The sequence below is a fragment of the Bombus terrestris genome, chromosome 1 (assembly GCF_910591885.1).
Source record: "Bombus terrestris chromosome 1, iyBomTerr1.2, whole genome shotgun sequence".
Taxonomy (NCBI): Eukaryota; Metazoa; Arthropoda; class Insecta; order Hymenoptera; family Apidae; genus Bombus; species Bombus terrestris.
Window position 1 is genome coordinate 7914464 of NC_063269.1, and position 20906 is coordinate 7935369.

A 20906-nucleotide genomic window follows, 5' to 3' on the forward strand; every position below is an offset into this window, starting at 1 on the left:
CGTTTCGCTTCTCTATACAGAAGCAACCGCATCAGAGGAGAGACGTTTATGTCCAGCTGTTGTAGCAGAAAGTAAAGTAGAGGGTGAGATTTTACAACGAGCCTCGGCTGGAGTGATTTATATTTTGAAAAAGCTGCATGACATTTACGATATCTAGTCGCAAATTATTTATAGCGGCTGCTTGTGTCGAGAGCAGCTCGCGATCCGTATCTTCCTTTTGTTAGAAGATTCTCAGTGATCGCAAAAACGACAAAATTCACCTCCGTCGCTTGAAACACGAGATAAGAATAAAAATTAAACGTTCGAACTAAAGATATACCTTGAACTTTTGCGAATTATCTATTGTCCATCCAATTATTTCAACTGGTTGAAAGTAAATTTTGACTTTGAAGTTGAATTTATCGCAGATACTTACGGTTAGTTCGAAGTTCATTTCACTTTCGCAGTTTCGACGAGATTATTAAAAGGGGAAAAGTGCGGGTAAATTGAGTGCAACTTCGTCTCTAATGTCAATGACATTCACCGCTGTTTTAGTCCAACTGCGTTTATTCTAGGACAGCGACAGAGAAATTAATAGCACAAATTTAGTTTTTAGATTTCAGATTTTAAACTTTCACGATGGTGAGATGTCACGATATTTTTGCTCCTCTGGTTTTTCGCAAAGTGCAAGTGCAACAGCGACACGAACGCTTCCGAGGAGCAATGCATATTTAGTTTCAGTTCACTTTAATCCGAAAAGAACGTTTACCTTTCTGAAGACCATGCTACTTCTGCTTCCACTTCTTGGGAATTCGACGACAACGCATGGACGTTAATAATTCTTGACGTAATTTTGAAAGTTTGGATTTTTGCCTGTTTCCATTTTGACTCTGTCGACGGGTCAAGCTACACAGCTTTCTGGCACGAATCCATTTGTCGCTCTTTTCTGGAATCATAAACCGCTCCCCGCTTTTCTTTATCAACATTTGGCGATCAAATTCGAGTTTCCAATTAATCTTCGACTTTTGGCCAATGCACGCATTTATGACCGCCTTAACGTGGACCAGCATTTGCTAAAATAACGTGCTGACACTGATAACAGACTCCCGAAATTGTTCGTATTCTCTCATTTTCCGATTTATTTTCATGTTTTTCAACATGTTTTACGTTTGGTTATTTCTGCAACGATTTTTATCAATATTTGAACCGAATTAAACGATCATCTTTTATCAATTTTATTTAATAACAGATACTGTATCAGCCAGGTATGTTCGTATTGGCCTGTATTACGTTTCTAGATGTATAATCGCAAAATAATTTTCTTTTGCGAATTTAGCAATATTTTTAACACTTATCCTTATACGTTACTTTCAACGTTATTCTTATATTTATTATTATTTATTTGTATTCTTCCATTGATTTCCATTAATAAATGAATAATGGATTAGCATTAAAATAAATAATTATCTTTCGGTTGTATAATATGTTTTTGCTTACATGTTTCGTTTCGTTTCGAAAATATGTTTGTTCAGAAAATACCTGTTCCCGTGGAATTTTTGTGGAAAGGAATGTTACTTTTCTTTAAAGGAACTTCTTTGACAAGTGTTCTTATGAAACAAATATTTTAAAATTTGTGTAATAAAAGTTTCATGAAAACAAGTTATCTTAGAATATATATTCCAAAAAAGGTTTCATAGGATAAATAAAAATACCAATATATTATTAATATATCATATACTAGTTATATTTAACAATATCATATTGTTCATATGGTTATTTAGTACATAGTATATAAATCATAACATGATTAATTAACCGTTTTATAAAAAGTATTGAGCAGAAAAGAGAACTTGTCAAGATTAACAATTAAATAACATCTTTTTATAATTTAAATAAACTGAAATACACAGAAATTCTATAATATACGAGGGTATATTATCTACGTAAATTATTTAATAATTACTATGTAAATAATCTGTGAATTATCTACGTAAATATTACAAATAAACAATATATTCAGAATATCAATTAGACTGTAACAATTGTTTAATATCATTGTACTACTATTCACGGGATGATATTTAGCATTTGTTACAATAATCGAGAATTTCCTGAATATTGATGAACAAAATTCCTCTTATAAAAAAAATGTTTATTCGTTTATTTTACAAGTTCTATTCGCAGTAAAAGCTTCATTTTCAAGAACTTTTCTTTCCTGTTCTCATCGGAACTTAGAACGTGTGAACAGGTGAATTTTGAACAGAATCTATCAAAAAATTCCATAACTCTTCCTATTCCCTATAAATATCACTACATACTGTGACTTAATTTAGATTCCGTGCAGACTAACGGGCGTAATCTTCAAGCCGCCCCGTGGCAATAGACTTTCGATTCATTTCGGGTGAACGCCGTCAATTTGAAGAAAACGCGAGGCAACGAGCCGAGGCATAGCGAATTGTTCCGTTCCGCGAACCTCGTCACGTCTTAATTTCGCGAAACCGCGAAAACCTACAAGAACCGTGGCTTTCTCAAGACCATGCTAATGTTTCCAGAGGCACAAGCACGTGTACGTGTTCAACTGAGAACGCGTGCAAGTCTCTCGCAGCTCCAACGAACGAGAGACGGATTCACCTCGAAGCATAATTGCAGCAAAGAGCGGACATTGCTCGGCTGCGCCAAGAACCCCCGAGGTTTGTACACTTTTCTCCTTGATTCTCGTCAGATTTCGCCTTCTCGCTCTTATTTTTTCCTCCCTTTTTTTCCACCACAACCACCTTTCATCTTCTCCTGCTCGTTATATATTATTTCCCTTCCATACCAGTAGATTGCATGCGGCCAACTCGAGATATACGCTCGCCTTACGTGCACGCTTCTCGTGCGCGACTTAACACGTGTACATCATCCACCTTCGTGTGTACATCGCGCGAACCTTCTTTACCTCGTCTCCGCAGTTCTGTGCCGCCACCTGTTTTTTCCCATTTTTTTCTTCTTCCATCGTTCTGTTGAAGAACGTTGGCCCGTAACGCTAAATAACTTTTCCTCTAATGGTGGAGAAACGAGGCATTTCTCGCGGCTCTCGTTCGGCGAAACAGCGGCTAGTTAGTATCGCACGTTCGAGAGCTATTTATAGGAACGGAAATTTGGCGTGTAAAACTGTTAAATAGATAGTACGTTTATATTGTACGTGCGAGAGTGAGCGAGCAGACACATGTATGCATCCTCTCCCTAGAGTGTATGTGAGCGTGGCAGGATGTCCAGGTCTCAGTTGAGACAAAAGAGCGACTAGAAGAAAATAAACAAGCAAACGAGTGTGTTGTCGAGTCCATCAAAGAGTAACCTACGTGTAGAGCTAAATTTAGATAATTTGTAAATAAATTTTAACTTTTTGTTCTCTCCAAATCCTCTCTATACCTTAACGAAAACAAATTTATAGAGAATAACCGAGTTTCGAATAGCAATGGAATTTACTGTATTTGCAACAGACGTGTCTAGCACGTATATGACTCGTGAATTTGTTTGAACAGCGAAGATAAGAAAAATAACGGTGGCCACTTGGAGATTAAAATAAACGGAACGAGGTGGAGGAATCTGGCGAATCGTTAAATCCAACCCGTTCCTCGACGTTTCGTACGATTACAAATTCCCATGCATACGGGAACATTAAAATCGTTATTCGGTGAAGTATTCGTGGCACCATCATTCTTGCCGACATTGTCGTCGCCCATCTCCCTACGTTTTGACAGTTAATGTGTATCAATGTGTTGTGTATTTCACATAAGCAGCACGCCAGGTATTTACGTTTATTAGCTATAAACGCTCCGCGGGTGGAACTCACCCCCCGAAGAATTTATGGCTCAGGTTCTTACGAAGATACGCTTCTAGATGGGACATGGTCTCGTGCGTTATGGCAGCGATCTTAGATCAAATCGTCGGGAACGTCATTGTATCGATTCACGCGTGTCCGCCTAAGACTATACGAGCACTTTTCCTTCGATTGCTGTCGATACGTTAAAAACAGCTTATTCTCTTCAAGATTGCTACCTATAGATGGTAGCAAAGAAGATGAAAGATCTTTGCTGATTGAGAAAATAAATTACGTAAAATATAATACTTTATGAATGTAGGATATTCTGATACCTTCAAGGTAAGTAGCTAAGTCCGGACCAGTTTGTTTTGTTATAAAGTCGTGGTGTTTTATGTGATTCTGTGAAGATATATACAGCTTTGCAATTTCATTAATCGACGATTTATGTATGCATTTAGGAATAATAAACGTTAAGTATAAAGATACGTGCTACTAATTGATCAGAGTAAAGATGTAGAATTTTAGGGTAATTAAAGTTACGGATCCACTTTCGTGCAAAAGACCGAAGAATTTTCTTGTCACATGCAGAACAAAAGCAATATATGTACATGCTCATACTTGAAGAATTCCATCCGAAATGTTAGCTACGAAGAATTATGCTTCGTGATGAATCGCCATTTCTAATGCGCATAATGAATCTTGATGATTTATACAAAGAATTTTTCAGCTCGTAACAATAGAGTGGTTCTTGCAACTACAGGAAGACATATCACGTTCCTATGTTATTCGCCTTATATCTTCATCCCGTAACGTTGCACGTGTCTTTCGCTGTACGAGATATAGATCGTGATTTTACAGTTTACATAAATTACAGAGAACAACATTTCATTTCATTGTATGTTACTATTCGTCTGTTTTTTACGTAAAAAAAAAATACTATTAGAAACTCTTACCAACTTTGCAAATAATATTCCAGTGAGATATTCAACGAGTATAAATAATTTTACGAAGTATCGATGCCTGAAGTATTGTACAATATGGATATTTCAAGGAATATCGATATTGAAAATTGATGCTTAAAATTCCGATACCTTTCGATACTTCCGTTTGGAGTACTTTGATATCGAATTGTTTGAATATCATAAATATGTATTGATATCGGCCCAGTCACAAACCAAGCAGTCACGTGTTTAATGACAACTAAAAATACGTGGCGTACACGTTCGAATATGATATATGGAGTTTTCGTCGTATGAAAATCATCATAAAAATGCAACGAATGCATTTCACTGTTGCGTTGCGTTACGCGCGTTGAACTTGAAATATTTAACGAAATTTTCGAATATTCCCGTACTTCTCGGGATCCGCCGTAATACACGTTAAATTCAAAGCATCTATAGCACGCTAAATATGCGAGATTGCAATTAAACAGATGTCGCACGTATTCGCATCGTAGCACAAAGTTGGCTCGTGACTCAAATTAATAGAATATCGTCTCATTGGTTGAAAGCGTCGCTTTGAGGATACGGATACCTTGCGATGTTTTAATTTATTCGACCAATTCGCTGTATCGATTTTATCATTAATTAAAGGATAATTAGGAATTCTTTGCTTTAATAATGATAATTTCATGTACAGCCTGATTGCGTTTATTTAAATTTGGAATGATTGGCACGAGGAAATTAACAGACTACAATTTGATAATTTCGAACAATATAATTCAATAAATTGCTGTATTTGAAAGAAACTAAGAATATATATTAGCATTCTTATTATTTCGTTTCTGATAGTCATTTTTCTTGTTTCATTGTTTCATTGATAATATTATCTGAAAATTGCTTCGTTATCAATTTGATGATATCGAACAATACGATTCAGTGAAGCGCTTCATTAAAAGGAAAGATTTAAAAGAAAATTAATAATATAACATTACCATTCTTATACGTTTGTTTGCAATAGGTGTTTCTTGTTTAATCATTTCATTTTTATATTATTGTCCGTTACATTTCTGTTTTCTGTTCCCTGCATTTACTCTTATCAATTCCCCTTTCTTCTGTACTTTACTACCGCAATTTCTGTATTTCCATTTTCTCTAATTGTATATTTCCCCTGCCTATCCCTTTCAATTTCTTCAACCCTGTATTATGTCTTTATTTCTATCGGGCTATTTCTCAGCAACCAACACCAAAAAATGTTTTCATCGTATCATTCGATTAAAATTTTATGGAGGGTTAAACACAAGAAACGTTGTTTACATTTCTTACATACATATACATACATCGTTGTTTGCCAAAGAAACGTCAGTTTTGGGAAAAGAAGAGGCTTTTCAAAATTTACAAAGCAATCTTCGCGAGTCATTTCAACGACATTACAAGGCAAAACAACGCAAGTTATATCGGTCTAACTAAGGCCAGAACTGATGGAATTGTAAATGTATCGTTTGAGATTTGTTGAATTGTTGCCATTATCAGTGCCAAGCAGCGATGTATTATATGACACGTAGAAAAATCAGATAATTATAACATTAGCCACCGTTCGAAATTTACACTTGCCGTGAATTCTCCGCGTATTTTTGCTATGGTTGCACAATGGTTACGGTAGAACGCGTGGCATACAAACGACGCTGAAATGTCGTTAAACAGACGTCTCACGTATACGCGTCGCGGTGCAAAGTCCGACCGTCATTCGAATTAATAGAAACACCAGCCGCCTTAAAGTTAAAAGCAGCCCTCGTAGCTGGAAAAACATTGCGCGTTCGCGTAAATGGCCAGTCACATTTTAGTCGTTGCGACAAAGAAAGCCTGTGTCGAATGGTCGTACGAAATGTCCTCTTTTTCAATAAGAAATAGAACATAAATGAAGGTGTTACCGTTAAATTAAAAATGACCTGGCATTGCTACGGTACGCAGGTTTGCTCATTTTACACACGTTCGTGACTCGGACACGTTCTTAATCCCATTACAAAAATCGCGAACAAGCATATCACTAAAATTCGCTCATCATTTAGTGGATAATTTATTAAAAGGAACCAGCAATAAGTTACATGTTGTTAGAATTATTTGGAAAATTTATTACTTGCCAGAATTCTTATAGAATCTGCGTAGGTGATAGTATCATATCTTCATCCTAGCTTCATATTAAGCGATGTAATTGATGTGTTCTGTCACCAATCTTGGAACTTGTTTAAAATAACGCAGCCTTGGATTCGAAGGTCGCGTGTTTCCAAATTGGACCATGCTGCTGACCGTCGAGTTATAACTTCGGTTAAATGCCCGAACATTATCCGATAAGGTTCGAGGATAAACCAACTACAGTACTCGCTTACTGAATTTTCCTTGCAGATGTGTCTCATTGTTTCGCGATGAAGCAATACCTAGACGAAAGTCGTATAAAGGAAAAGGGATACGTTTGAAATGCAAAATAGGAGAAAATGGTGTATCGTTTATTGTTAGTTCTGACTTAAGATGTTCTTATATCCGATGTTGCTGCGAATATTTGCCAAACGAGGTACAGAAGCACTCTTCTGTGATAGACGTTCCCACGATGGTTCTCAACAGTTATGTTTATTTGAAGGTTTTTCTGCGGCAAGCTACAGAAAGGCCGGATAGTAGGATCGCGAGACGGACAGCGGATTCGGATAAGACGGTTGAGAATCAGCGTCTCGTGACTTTGGCGAACATCCAGCAAGATGGGACGCGTCTTTTCCTTGTTGCCTCAGCCGCGGAGCGACGACAACGAAAACGCGGATCTTTCATGATTTGACAGCGCGAAAGAAGCAACGAAGAAGGAACGAAAGTGTCGCGAAGTAGTACTTATACAGCAAAAGTTTTTCCTCCTTTTGGCCGCTTGGGACTTTGAACTTCGCGCTACGTGATCGACGACCTCGGCTCTGCTTCTTCCTTCGCTTCTATCGTATCGTGAATGATTGTCAAAGAGTAAAGTGGATTAACATGAGATTAAGATTAGATTTTCTTTATTGTGTTCTGTAGTTTTGGTGTTTCGAACGTTCGAAGGGAATTGAAATGAAAGAACCGAGTGTGAAATGTTGGAAATATCGACAGGAAATACAAGAAAAGCGCGTTATATAAAGACTCGATAATTTCAAAGATTTTAATGATTAAATAATTCACATTGATAGAAGCGTGGGCTATGTTAAGCGAGTATTCGTAGCGAGATTTGACGTTGAAAATTTAAATTTTAAGATGAAAAAGAAAATAAAGACGGTGAACGTAAAAGAAGTTTGAGACGATTATCTTTAAATAATTATGAACCTGCAGGTTAAACGCAAAAATATAGTAAAATGTAATACTTTGCTAGAAAAGCCGGTAATATACCTACTGCCTTTAGACAAAGATTGAAATAATATTCCAAGGGAATATTAACAACGTGCTAGTTATCTTAGTCGGGTAACGCGTGCTGCTCGATCTAATCTCGAGCAAAGTATATCTATGGAATGCTTGAATTTTCAGATGTGCAATTATTCTAATAATTAACGTTGGTGGATCATAAGTGTATCATGCAGTTCGAAAGGGTCAGGCCCAGTTCGGTTTATTTCAAATGTACATTTACACGTGCAAGTTCTGGTCGAGTACACTCATCCTCGTTTTGGCCTTGTACACGTTGCCGATATCCGCCTCGAGCATTCGGGTTATTTCCACGAATGATACATGGCCAGAAAACTATATTGAACGCTTGTAAAGCGCGATAAGTTATGGGAAACCGGTATAATGAGCATGCACGTGATGGTTTTATTCAGAATGCAAAAATCCATCCTCGTATCAGCATAAAATTACCTGGGTATTTAATTAATCAAAATCCGATCCTCTCGTAATTTGTTTCAACTACCAGTTCGTGTTTCGTTGTGGTACATTTCAGGTTTATTTAACACACTGACGGTCACGATGATCATCGGTGATCCATGTTGTTGAATTATTTGCAACGATTAAAATAAGAAATTTCATCGACTGAGTTAACAACGCGAGTGACTTGGATCACGATGTTAGAGAAAAAGCGTGCAAGTGCGATATAATACACTGCGAAAATTATATGCTATGGTGTATTGTAGTATACTTCATTCTACTGTTGTTCCTACAGCAAAATATATGAAATTCACGTGACAGTCGATGGTGGACGCTTTTTAATAAAATTCTACTGTACTAGAAACACGAGTAACGAGATTGTCGATCGTTGAAGATGTTGCATACTATGTTTTCATAAGAAACGATATTTCTAACAATACCATACAAAATTAATGTCTGTCGAATATTTTATTCAAGTATTGGTCGATGAAGAAGATCGTTCAGTATGCGTTATACGTTTCTGCATTGACATACGTATTTTTACGTAGTCTTTTTTTAAACTATTATAATAAATTATATATAGGACATAGAGTAATCATCCGGCTAATTAGCCGAAAGCCAACGCCGACGATCCATCATCGATCCTAAGGCTTAAAGTAAAATAGCATCGCGTTGATCCAAATATGTCAGAAATAACACTGCCATCATTAGACTACGGAATACCGGTTCTCAGAATTGAGAAATTGTCTGTTCACACGAAATGCTCGTTAACGCGTCAAAAAAATATGGCCAGCATCCAGAAGCATCGTGCAAAAAGCTTGTATCGATGTTTCCTTGCCAGAGACTTGTGGATCGGTCGTAGACTGGGGCTTGGCCCGGGACGAACATCGTTACGTGTCGATCAGAGGTGAGACCGCGCACAAACGGAGAGCGTGGGATATAAAAAGTATCGAGAGTCTGTTAGAAGGTGGGACAGGAGGGGGTGAGCCAGGTTTAGCGGTCGTCAGAGCGGCTGCTGAACAATAAAACGATAAATCAGAAGAACGGAAAAATAAGGGGCTAAAATAGAAAAAGCTTGTAGAGTAGATTTGGAGACGGGCCAGGGGAACGTGCAGTCACTGGATGACTCTGTGGCCTTTGCGGCTCCCCTTTTGCCTGTCTTCAGTTCTACCGCTTTCTTCTATTTCCTTTGCTCTTCTTGCACCTACGTAATGCCGTTCCGCGCGCTACTTTCGCCTCTACTCCCTTCTCTCTCCTCCTTTTTCTCTCCTTTTTCGTTCTTTCTTTTTGTTTTCACAACCCACCCCACAATCCCGTTTGCCTTTATTCGTTGACGCCGCTCGTGCTCCTTTCTTCTTGCTGTTACAACAACCCTTTTCTCGTACCAGTCGCCACCTAGAGCTGCCTACACAATCCACCGGTTCGCCTCGTAAGTCGCACAGCTTGGATAGTTCCTATAATAAAAGCTCATACGTAACACTCGGTTTAAGGTTAGCGGACTTCAGAGCGGACCTCTTCTTCCACGTTTTATACTTGATCTTCTTAGATTTTTCGTAATCCATCCTGTCATTCTTCTTTGTACACCGATTAAAGTGCTCCCCTTGTTTCGAATCGTTTTAAGACGCTTGGAAACGCGGTCGCGCTTTGTCGAGTCTTTCCTTTTGCCTGTTCGTTGATTCGTTTATGTCAGCCGACGATCGTTTTTGTTTATATACTTGTGAAAGAACGAGCAACTCTTTCAACTTGTTGATAATAAGGCGATGATCAAATAGACGAGATAAATATATTTGAAAGGATTGGAAATGTTGTGAACGCGTAGCTTATGGCCAAAAGAGAAATAAATACAAAAAGTAAATATAGATGGTGTGTATTTATCTAAAAGGATTTCAGTATAATTTTTTCCAGTCTTCATGAATATGTAATAACGGATTTTAACATTTGAAAGAATACAGATATATGCTACGAAATTGTATTCTATTCTATTTGTGAATTGCTGGCTCGTATATTATAACAGTTTAACGACTAATACCTTTCATGAAGTATTTTAAACTAGAAGTCGTATGCTTTATTAAACTTTTCAAGGTAGGCGTATCCGAATATAATATCACATTCTCGCAGTCTGTATTATCGAAATTTTTAATAAAAGGTCCTGAATATCATGAAATATTGGAATATAGATTATTTTAATTAACAACATTCATGGAAATTGAGAATGGAATCATTGATAATCCAACTTTTATTGAACTTGCAAGCACAAAACAAGATAGTTTCTATATATATATATATATTATTGAAGTTATCTCCAAATTGAATTTCCAATTCACGTCAATGCCTTTTTAGGGTAAACTTCGTCGTGTTAATTACCGATAGGGTCTCTTTGTTTTAAAACTCGAAAATCACGTGAACCAAGGGGGCTCGTTTAAAATTCTGTTGGGGTTGGTTACGGCAATAAAATACAATAATGAGAAGTTTGTTAAACGAAATCAGAGAGAGAGAGAGAGAGAGAGCGAGCTGATTGTTGAAATCAGGTCTTTTTTTATGTTCAAACTCGATCCAAGTTAATTACAAAGATCGCATTATATTTTTCATTCAATCCGGCGGCTAATGTAACAACGAAGTTAATAACGATGTGCTGTTCTGTACAAGCAAGCAAAATCTCCGATCGTGTCTGTTCATGTTAGTAATTAGCAGATTAATTAGAGCGATCGTCAAATCGTGGCGTTCGTAAACGATATAAATTCGAAAGTATAACACGCAATTATATTCCATTGGTAGAGGTTAATCAAGCATACAACCGACAAAAACGTGTCAATTAGTTGGTTTCTCCGTTCGGGTTTCATTAATTAGCTGGAAAAATGTTATTTCTATGATACCAGCAGGAATACGGGATTGTAACATACCTATTTAAATTTTATTCCCTCCGAGAATCATTTTGCTCCGCTTATTTTTCCGGCTGTATGGTAATTATGAAACTTTATTAACTGTCCGCCTTTCTGGAGCAATTTCTGTCCCGAATATTAATGAGAAAACACACATATTCGAAAAGTGCGAGGGATTCGAATTTTCGCACATTGTTTCTTTTCTATTTTCTTTTGCAAAATTTACTTCGCTATTTATGGTAATAAGAATTCATCTGTATATTTGTATACGTACGTATTTCTAATTAAAATTAAAATTTTTAACGAATCAATATTACGTACAGGCTTACGTCAGAAATAATTTTCTTCTCGTTTTCAAAACGTGGAGTTTCGGTTTGAAAGACGTTTATTGGAATTCTAAAAACTATCACTTCGAATTGAATTGAAATGAAAGATTGCAAATTATGGAGTAACCGCGACGGTTTCATATTTTAAATTCCATCGGTGAACCGTAGAAGGAAGTCAACAGGTTAGTACGATAACGAAATATCGCTTGATATTGAAGACACAAGTTGAGCAAGTTAGCTGAAATTATATGAAGATCAGTGATGGAGTGAAACCATGTAAACTTCTTGAAAGATCGCTGAAATTACTACGGCAGAAGTAACGGAGTTTTAGTTACAAATCATTCGTATAACTTTTAATTTTCTAAATTACATTCGCCCAACATTTATAACACAAACAAGCGTAAAAATGTACGATGGTTGATACTATTGATTGTGTAACGTAAGGAAATATACTTTCCTAAGGCACTTTTACACCGTTCAGGTGCAATTGATTTTCTTTCTCGTATTAAATCTATTTCGTATTTTCGGCCATAGAGTTTTCGTTTCTTGTATTCTCTTCGCTGTTGAGAACGATTAATGCAAATTTTATCGCCAGATATCGCGAGCACGTATCCCGATGCAATAACTTGGCTTGTCGTTGTCCTTTGCAAGCTGCGCGTCCTGACGCGATTAGAATTAATTAATTACCCATCGTTGATTTTTAATAATCTTTCCCAAGAAAGCATGTAGAGCAGAATTCAAATCTGGTTATTATTTAGAAGACAAGAATATAAATAGTTCTAGTAACTACATGGTTATCCTAGGTCAAAATCATCTATATTCGTATTATTGTAAAGCGAAATACTTGTTCTATTATGGCTTTGTACTCTATGTTACGACGGCTTAGGTTTCTTCGTACATAGATTTAATTTTCTAACAAAAGTATTGAAATAAACTTTTAATTGTACGAGTAAAAGTTTAGGCAAAAATTTATTTTACTCATAATAATAAAAAGAGGATAGATACGAGTACGATGGCACTGAACAAATAAGACACTCAATTATTATCTCATTCAATTATGTTAATTACATACTTAATCTTAATTTCGTTATTTAATTACGTATCTATTAATTCTATCAATTGAATAATTATAGGAAAAGAGTTTGTAAGAAATTGAAAATGTATATAATAAATATACATGTTATATTACAAATATATAAATTACTTTTTAAACAGAATAGATTCACGTATGAGAAAACGTAACAAAATTCGTTATAATAATTAGCCCATTAATACAACAGGAACCTTAATTCGCTTGAAATAACTTTTAATCATCGCATTAATCACTTAAAAGTGAAACGATTGTACTTTCTCATAATTCATCTATATAAATTAAAAGTATCTAATTAAAAGATTAAAATATTTATTTAACACATATGAAATGGCTATTAAATTACTGTCAAGTCATAACGTGCATATTGCAAGCATATATTCGATCAGAATATAACGGGAAACAAGTAAATACGTCGATGTAGCGTGCAATATTAAATATTATCAGGGTGGTGACGAGCAAGGTGGAAACACGAAAGAAACACGAAAAAGGAGGCCAGCAAGAAAGTTGTAAGGCCAATGTTCGAGAGTCAAGTTTGGCACATCGACTTTCTTCTTCGCCAAACAGGTTCTGACATCAGAGTATATTTGAGTCTCGTGGAATTGATGTTATTCGGAACTCGATGCGATGTTCCTTGTTATTTTAAAACGTTCTCCACGATTGTTCCTACAATGCTTTTAATTACAGACTGAAGCATTTGTATCGCTCATAAATATTTAAAATTTCTTTATGGGTTGCAGAGATGAAGCGGAGAAAGTACTATGTATTGAACGTATAACAAAGCAATGGAAAAACGACGACAAAGAATGGGTGCATGATTGATGCGAGAAGAGTTTATTTATTGAACAGAAATTGACACATAAAGTGTTTTAAATATTGTTTAGAGGTTTATCGAAATTATTTCTTCTCACTGAAGAAAGAAAAATTTTATAATTGCTCGTTATTTGTTTATAATTAACTTTTGAATAAATAACGTTGTCATTGCATTTTCCAATGTTTCAATGCCACAACGATATTGTATTATAATATCGTTTGATGTAGTATATAGTCTGAATGGTTGATTTTATATAATTTATCCATTAAACATGCACAGTGAAAATTCATTATTGTACTAGCGTTATTTGGTATCGTTGTTTTAAGTTTCAGTTTTCCTTGTGATCTGTTTATCTTTTCACTCAACTTTCAATTGTTCTTTCAATTTCTTTTCTCTTTTTAACTTAGCATCATTTATAGCTAATAAATTGAAGCAATAGAAGAAAGTTTATAAATAAATCGTGATCAGGTGATACTCGACATAGTACTCACGTTCTACATTCACATTTACAATTGGATTTTACTTATTAATTTCATACGAACGCGTAAAGTGAGCATTTTCCCTGGATGATTAATATTGAATTATTGAGAGAGAATCGTCTTTTTATAACTGAAATTCTGTTTCAGTGAAACTATTTAAAAAGTTCTGGCAGCAGATTCATTGCCGCGAATAATATGCGCGGATTATATTGAATTGTTTTCTTAAATAACACGCGTGAAAAATTGTTCTTGCGTTTGATACATTTCTATGTGCATATATCATTTGACCAAACATTTTACGAAGTCTTCATTAAAAATGATAATTAGAGTTTTAATGAGAAATTAATATGCAGCGGAACAATATTGAAGTCATTAAATGCACAAAACGTCCTCAAATATGTTAATATACCTCAAAACGTATCAGCACGGATCAATCAACTTAACGATATTCGCGAAGATATATTTTGTATGGTATAGCACATTGTTAAGGCGTAAGATTCAGAAGATAGTAAATGTGACAATTTTTCACTCTATTCTTACCTTTATGGAATTCCACTTTTATCATTAATACCATTACGTTCAATGGGATTTTGTACGAATCAAAATGAAATTGCGAGTTGCAGGAAACAGCGTAAGACGTAAAATATGAATGAGTGAAAGTAAGTTGTACATCCAGATAAAGACAGACAATGCAAAATTACTGCGTTCTATGAGAAGATTAAGAACTGATTTATTAGATCAGCTCTTCTATCATCGTTATTATCTATTATCTACTATATTATATAATCCATTACATTCTATCCCATTATTTAATCTATTTGAAGATTAGATAATTAAGAAAGAAACCCTACGAAGTATTAATACAATTAATGATCTAAGATACTGAGATTTTACTTTTGTGAACTACACGGTTCGTTTTTTTATTAGTTCAAATACTTCTGCAGATTAGTCTTGTTATGATATAGTTATTATTATGTTACATATTAATAGATAGAGATGTTATCGTACAAAGTTATTGTATTTTAATAAAAATGTTATTTTTCTAGGGTATATAAAAACTTTTGCAAGTGACTGTAAGTATTACAGATCTTAACAATACTTGCTTTTCTTGCAACTTCCGAAACACGGTTCTACGTACAATGTAGAATAAAACGTTGGTTTGTGCACGTGATTCGATTTTCCAAAAGCAAGGTAAATACACAAATCGATGATTCAGTCGAGTTTTCTGGTAATAGGGGGTCACAGTAACCAAGCAGAAATTGAACAAAAAGTAAGGTATAGGTAGAAAAATAAAAGAAATCAAAAAATGGGGATGTAGACATATTCGATTCTAACCACGAAACCCAATACAGACCAAAACGTTACGGTCAAAAATTTTTATGAAACTTTTATTAAAGGAAACGTTGTACAGTCGATGGTTAAATTCATTCGGCGTGTAAAAATAAATATTTCTCCAATTTTAACAAAATACAATTGAATCGCATCGATACCGTAATATTATATAAATCTGCTTTTTAAATTAATTTGTTTGTCAGATAAATTGTCGAAAATTGAAACACAGATTTCAAACAACTTTCCAAATGAAATAATTGAAGTTTAATGAATTACATCAAATAACACATAATATTGAAATATATCGAGTACAGTAATACAACAAATACATCGATGTTACAAATGCTAAAAGAATCTAATTGTAAATCGTGAAAAAAGATACAAGGAAAAAACTTGTTATCACTCTACCTGTCATATGTCGTTCATCCATGTTACACAAATATTGTAAATCTTTTATTTAAATACAAATAATCCTTGAGTAGAGCGATCAGCAAGATATCGTTCACCAGGCAAAAGTAAATCCATTCTCTCCCTACTCGTCTAATTCCTTCGTCCTAGGTTTTGAGAAAGATCAAATTTAAAAAATTCATCGAATGAGCCTAACTCGTCATCCTGTGAAATTCTCAACTCAAGAACATCCATAAATGGAATCTTAGAAAATTGAAAAATTAACGATCTCTATCCAAAGACTGACCAAAAATTGCCAGTTCCACGTGTCGATGAATCATCGATGCAGCAGTCTCGTTGGCCGAAACGCAATTCAATTACCAAGTATCGTCGGCCCTTTTCCAAGAACCGTAACCCGTAAGAATTATTAGGTTAGAGCGTTCGCGAGGATTCGAAATCGATTCAGTAGGACAGGATATCGAGCAAGGGCGAAACGTGACGCTGGATCCATCTAAGCGAAGATCTTTCGATTTAAAGTCTGTCTGTGCGGAAGGGGTGTTCGGGGTTCCGATAGGATATAGGATACGGCCGCGTAGTTTCGACGGTGGTGAGGCTGGTTCAAGTTTCCAGAGGAAAAGAGAGTAGTAGAGTCGGCGGAGGGCCTTTTCGCTTTTCCTGGAATTTTATCTGTCTACGGAGGGATACCGGTCCGCCGTGGCGCGGAGGGCCACAGTGAAGTGGTTGGGGCTATAATACCGGCAGGGCTAAGATAAGACAAGACACGGCAGGGGAGAGAAAGGGGGCAAGTTCGTCCGTCACTACAGCGAAATTCCGTCCGCAATCTCTGAAGGAATCTTTGGTATCCCAGCAGCCAGCGGGTGTACAAGCTTACTCCTCTTAGCCGAGCTTCGTAGCTTGGCAGCCTCGTGAAGTTCGTGAAAGACGCGCTCTGTCGCGCGCGCATGAACGCTGGCAAGCGCGAAAAGGTCAGCCGGTGTGTTCTAAAGGATGGACAGGAAGAGAACGGGCAACAAACGAAGGTACGAATGAAGGGACGAGCCTCGATTTTTCTTTCCTCGCCGCGGACGAGCGAGAAAAAGAACGGAAGGACAGTGAGGGAGAGAGGGAGACAATACCGATTGATAGAGCAATAGTTTCATTTTGCGCCGAGAAAACGAAGCAGACAAAACTGAGAACAGCACGGGAATTCTGTTCCTCGGTTGCCATTGGTTCGATTCTATCCTCTTCCTCTTTCTTTTTCCTGTCTGTTTCTCGGACTTGCACGTTCCACGTTCCTTCGTTTCTCGCTTTTACTAAAACTACTTTTACTCGTTGCCTTTCTCCTCTTCGTCGAGCCATATCCATCCACGATCTATCCGTTCCCTCCTCATGTTGCGTTTCACGGGACACCGGTCGTCGAGATGGCTCGTCCTTGACTGATGCGGAAATTAAACGAACGACCTACATTGCCGAAAATCTGACGTTTAATAAAGAACAAGAGCGATACCTTTCGCCGGCTGCACGTACCACTTGGATTTGAATTAATTCGCCAGGCTATCGCGCCGCGTTACGGATACGATAAGGGCTCGATACGACGGCTTCCGTTAAGGAAAATTAGTTGCGCCTCGTTCGTGACCGTTCGCACTGCGTATACGACTATGGCTGTTCTACTGTTTCGAGTTAATGAATTGAAACTGCTCTTTCCGTTGCAAAGCAGTATATTTTTCTTTTTTTCTTTCCTTTAGAGAATGGCGCGTTTTACATTTTAAGGAAAGAACAGCGAGTGTAACACAAAGAGATCGTAGCGATAAAATTATTAGTGGAATAACAGAGAAAGAATGGAAATTTCTTTGTTATAGATTCTTCCCGAAGGACGCTTAAGTGGCAAATTGCACGAGATTTCTCACAGTAACTAATTTTTTCGCGACTTTCCATATCAGCTGATGATGAAACAGCTTTAGAAATATCGAGTGTTGTGGTATTAAAAATTAGAGAAAATTAAATGACACAGTGTTTTCTTCACAGATTCACAGTTGTTTGCAGGGTTCATGAAAGGTAATTTATTTGAACTCTCACTTTCAAAATGCTGCGCTCTATAAAATGGATGCAGCTAATATCTATCGGGGAATACTTTCATTTTGTTGGAGCGTGCTCGCTGTCGGTTCTTATATAGTTTCTTCGAAATTTCAAACGGAAAAGGATTTCTTGTGCGAAGATCGATAAAAAATTATTACGATTACAAACGGAATAAACCAATATTTCCTGCTTTCATTATTTATGTAACTATAATTGGATTATCAAACGTATCGATGAAAATGCAGTGAAAGGATTAACAATTTCTTTTTAAGTATGTTCATAACGAAAATAGGAAAAAGTTTATTAAAGCGTTCAACTGAATTGTAATTGTTTCACTTAATTGTACGTAGACTTTCTGACTATAAGCGACCATAAATTTTACCTATCTCTTATGTTACAGAAATACTTTATAACAAAACGTAATACAGTAATATATAAAAGTAATATAGTAAAATAGGAATAATAGTTTTCTCACACCTATAATTACATGTCTTCAAATACGTATCTACATAAGTTTCAAATACTAAGTACTCAAAAAAGAACGTAATACAGCGCAAAATTCATTCAAGCGATATACGTCTCATCGTAATGGAATCGTCAGCGACTTAAAAAAAAAGAAAAAAAAGAAAAAAAATCGTAAGACTGGCGTTTTTCAAACGACGCGATGTAAATTAATGCGTCTTATGGGGTAACGAGCAAACTTTCGCGACCAGGGGCTCGTTTTATTTGATCAAATAACTTTAAAAGTCGGTATTGCAAGACGACACAGTTTACAACGTTTTCTGCTGAAATATTCATCAGAAAAAAGAAAGGTGATGCGAGTTCGCGCGGCTTCTTCTCGAACTTGCTGACCTAATACATTCTTGAGCTTCGTTTTCCTACTCTTTACGCGACACCAGTTTTAGAACTTTCGGGTTTGTAGCATCACCAAGCAGCCAGCATGTTTGTTATATAATACTTCAAGACTCGATGTGCCCCGCGTGGCCTTGAAATTAATACACAATGAGCTCTGCTGCTTTTTGAGATTGCACCATCTTCCAGAAAACTTTGCCTGTTGCCGGGAAAAATAGGAAAATGCTTTGTACCTCGAGTAAATATGTATGTACGTATAAAAGTAACAGATTAGATTAGAAACCTCTACAATTAAAATAACTATTAGGTAGAATTTTGATCTTTTAAATTTACAATCTGTTAGACAGTCGACAATGAAGATATTTAAAATAATTTATAATTAAAATAAACGATACAAAAAATATCGAAATGAAAAATAAAATGACAAGAAGTTTTATCTGTTTAAGTAAAAAATCTGTCATCTAGTCGTTGGTACGCTTGTATCGGATTAATTTATTTAATTATGCAACCGTTGCTGGTAGAGTTCTTTATCTCTGTTATTATTGAGGACGACGGGGTGTCATGTAACGCGTAGTTAATATTATTCCGTCATCAAATCATTAACAATGGCGTCACGTCAATTACGTCGTGAAGGAATTCACGTAATAGGGAAATTAACTCATCGTTCATTTTCTCCAGGAAGCTGGTGGTTCGAATTGTCTGGTCGCAGTTCAAACTCCAAAGATATTTGCATATCTTCGATCTGAAAACAAAGTCACGCTTGACCCTGTTACACATGAAAGCAGGTACATACGTAAGAAAATTCGATCGCATGGCCACGCAAATATAATTATTAGTTTCCTTGATGGCAGTGATCCTAAAATTTCTGTAACTACAACCTGTAATCGAAGGCTAGAAATAGCTATGTCATTATGAGCAGTAGCAACCTGTTAAAACGGTAATAATGCCGCATTACTATTTGATAATATTGTAGGTAACAAATATTTTTCCGCTACTTTGAAAATTTATTATTCTTTAGATATACACATGTTGAATGATTCTTCGAATGACATAATGTTTTTACTTGTCAGATTCACTTACATAAATACATATATATGTGCATGTTCGTGGATAATTGCAAAATTACATAGATAATTACATAACTACAGAATGCAATCTAGGAACTGCTTTATTAAAAGCAATATCCTTGAAACTTTCTATAAGAGCGAAGCTCGTTTGTCACAAATTATAACGCGCAGAACCAAATTACAATACGTGCCATTATTATATCCTTCTCTTATAACTTACCAATATGATTATCATTTCTTAGCAATGAGTCTAAAACATTTCTACAAAAGACGCGCGAACGTAATTTCCTAAATGTAATATTATAAGTAAAGTAAAAAAAAGAATTTTCTATGAATTACGGATTATCTGATATATTTAGATTCGACAAAACTCTTCTTACCATTCATCGACCTGCACGCGGAATTTCACCGATTTCGGTCACACAGTTGCAGCGCTCGTTTTCACAAAAATTTCACGCGTGCTCCACTTCGAAAAACTCTCTGGTGTTTTACGAACGACTGCCGAAAAATTGCTTGCTAATGTAGAACGAACGTAAAACAGGGAAAGTCTCTAACGCTTTCGGTGCGCGAAGCTATCTTTTCGTGAACAAGCCAGTAGGGTACCGTTACGAACTACTCGATCGGACGACTTTTCGTGGTATACGCAGGTATTACGTGATGAAATCCATTCCCAATAAGAAGATTAAAATATACGAAATGCCTGAACGAAGCGGAGAGCACGAGAGATTGGACACGGTAGGAGAAGATACTTTCTCCGGCCGTCGGTTCTTCGTTCCCGTGAAATGTCTTCGACTCCACTCGACGGGAATCGACATAAAGCAATCAACTTTGTGGTTCGAGAGTATCGAATTTGTTGCCTTCGTTTTTTCGTTCCTTCCCCAAAGACGACGTTCATAACGTTTTATGATTTTATTTTCCTTGCACAGCCTGTAATACCATGACTACTGTTCGATGAAATGCGATTATTAAATGCAAGCGATACGTCGCTATTTGTTTATTAAATCGTTTTGTAACAGTTTAT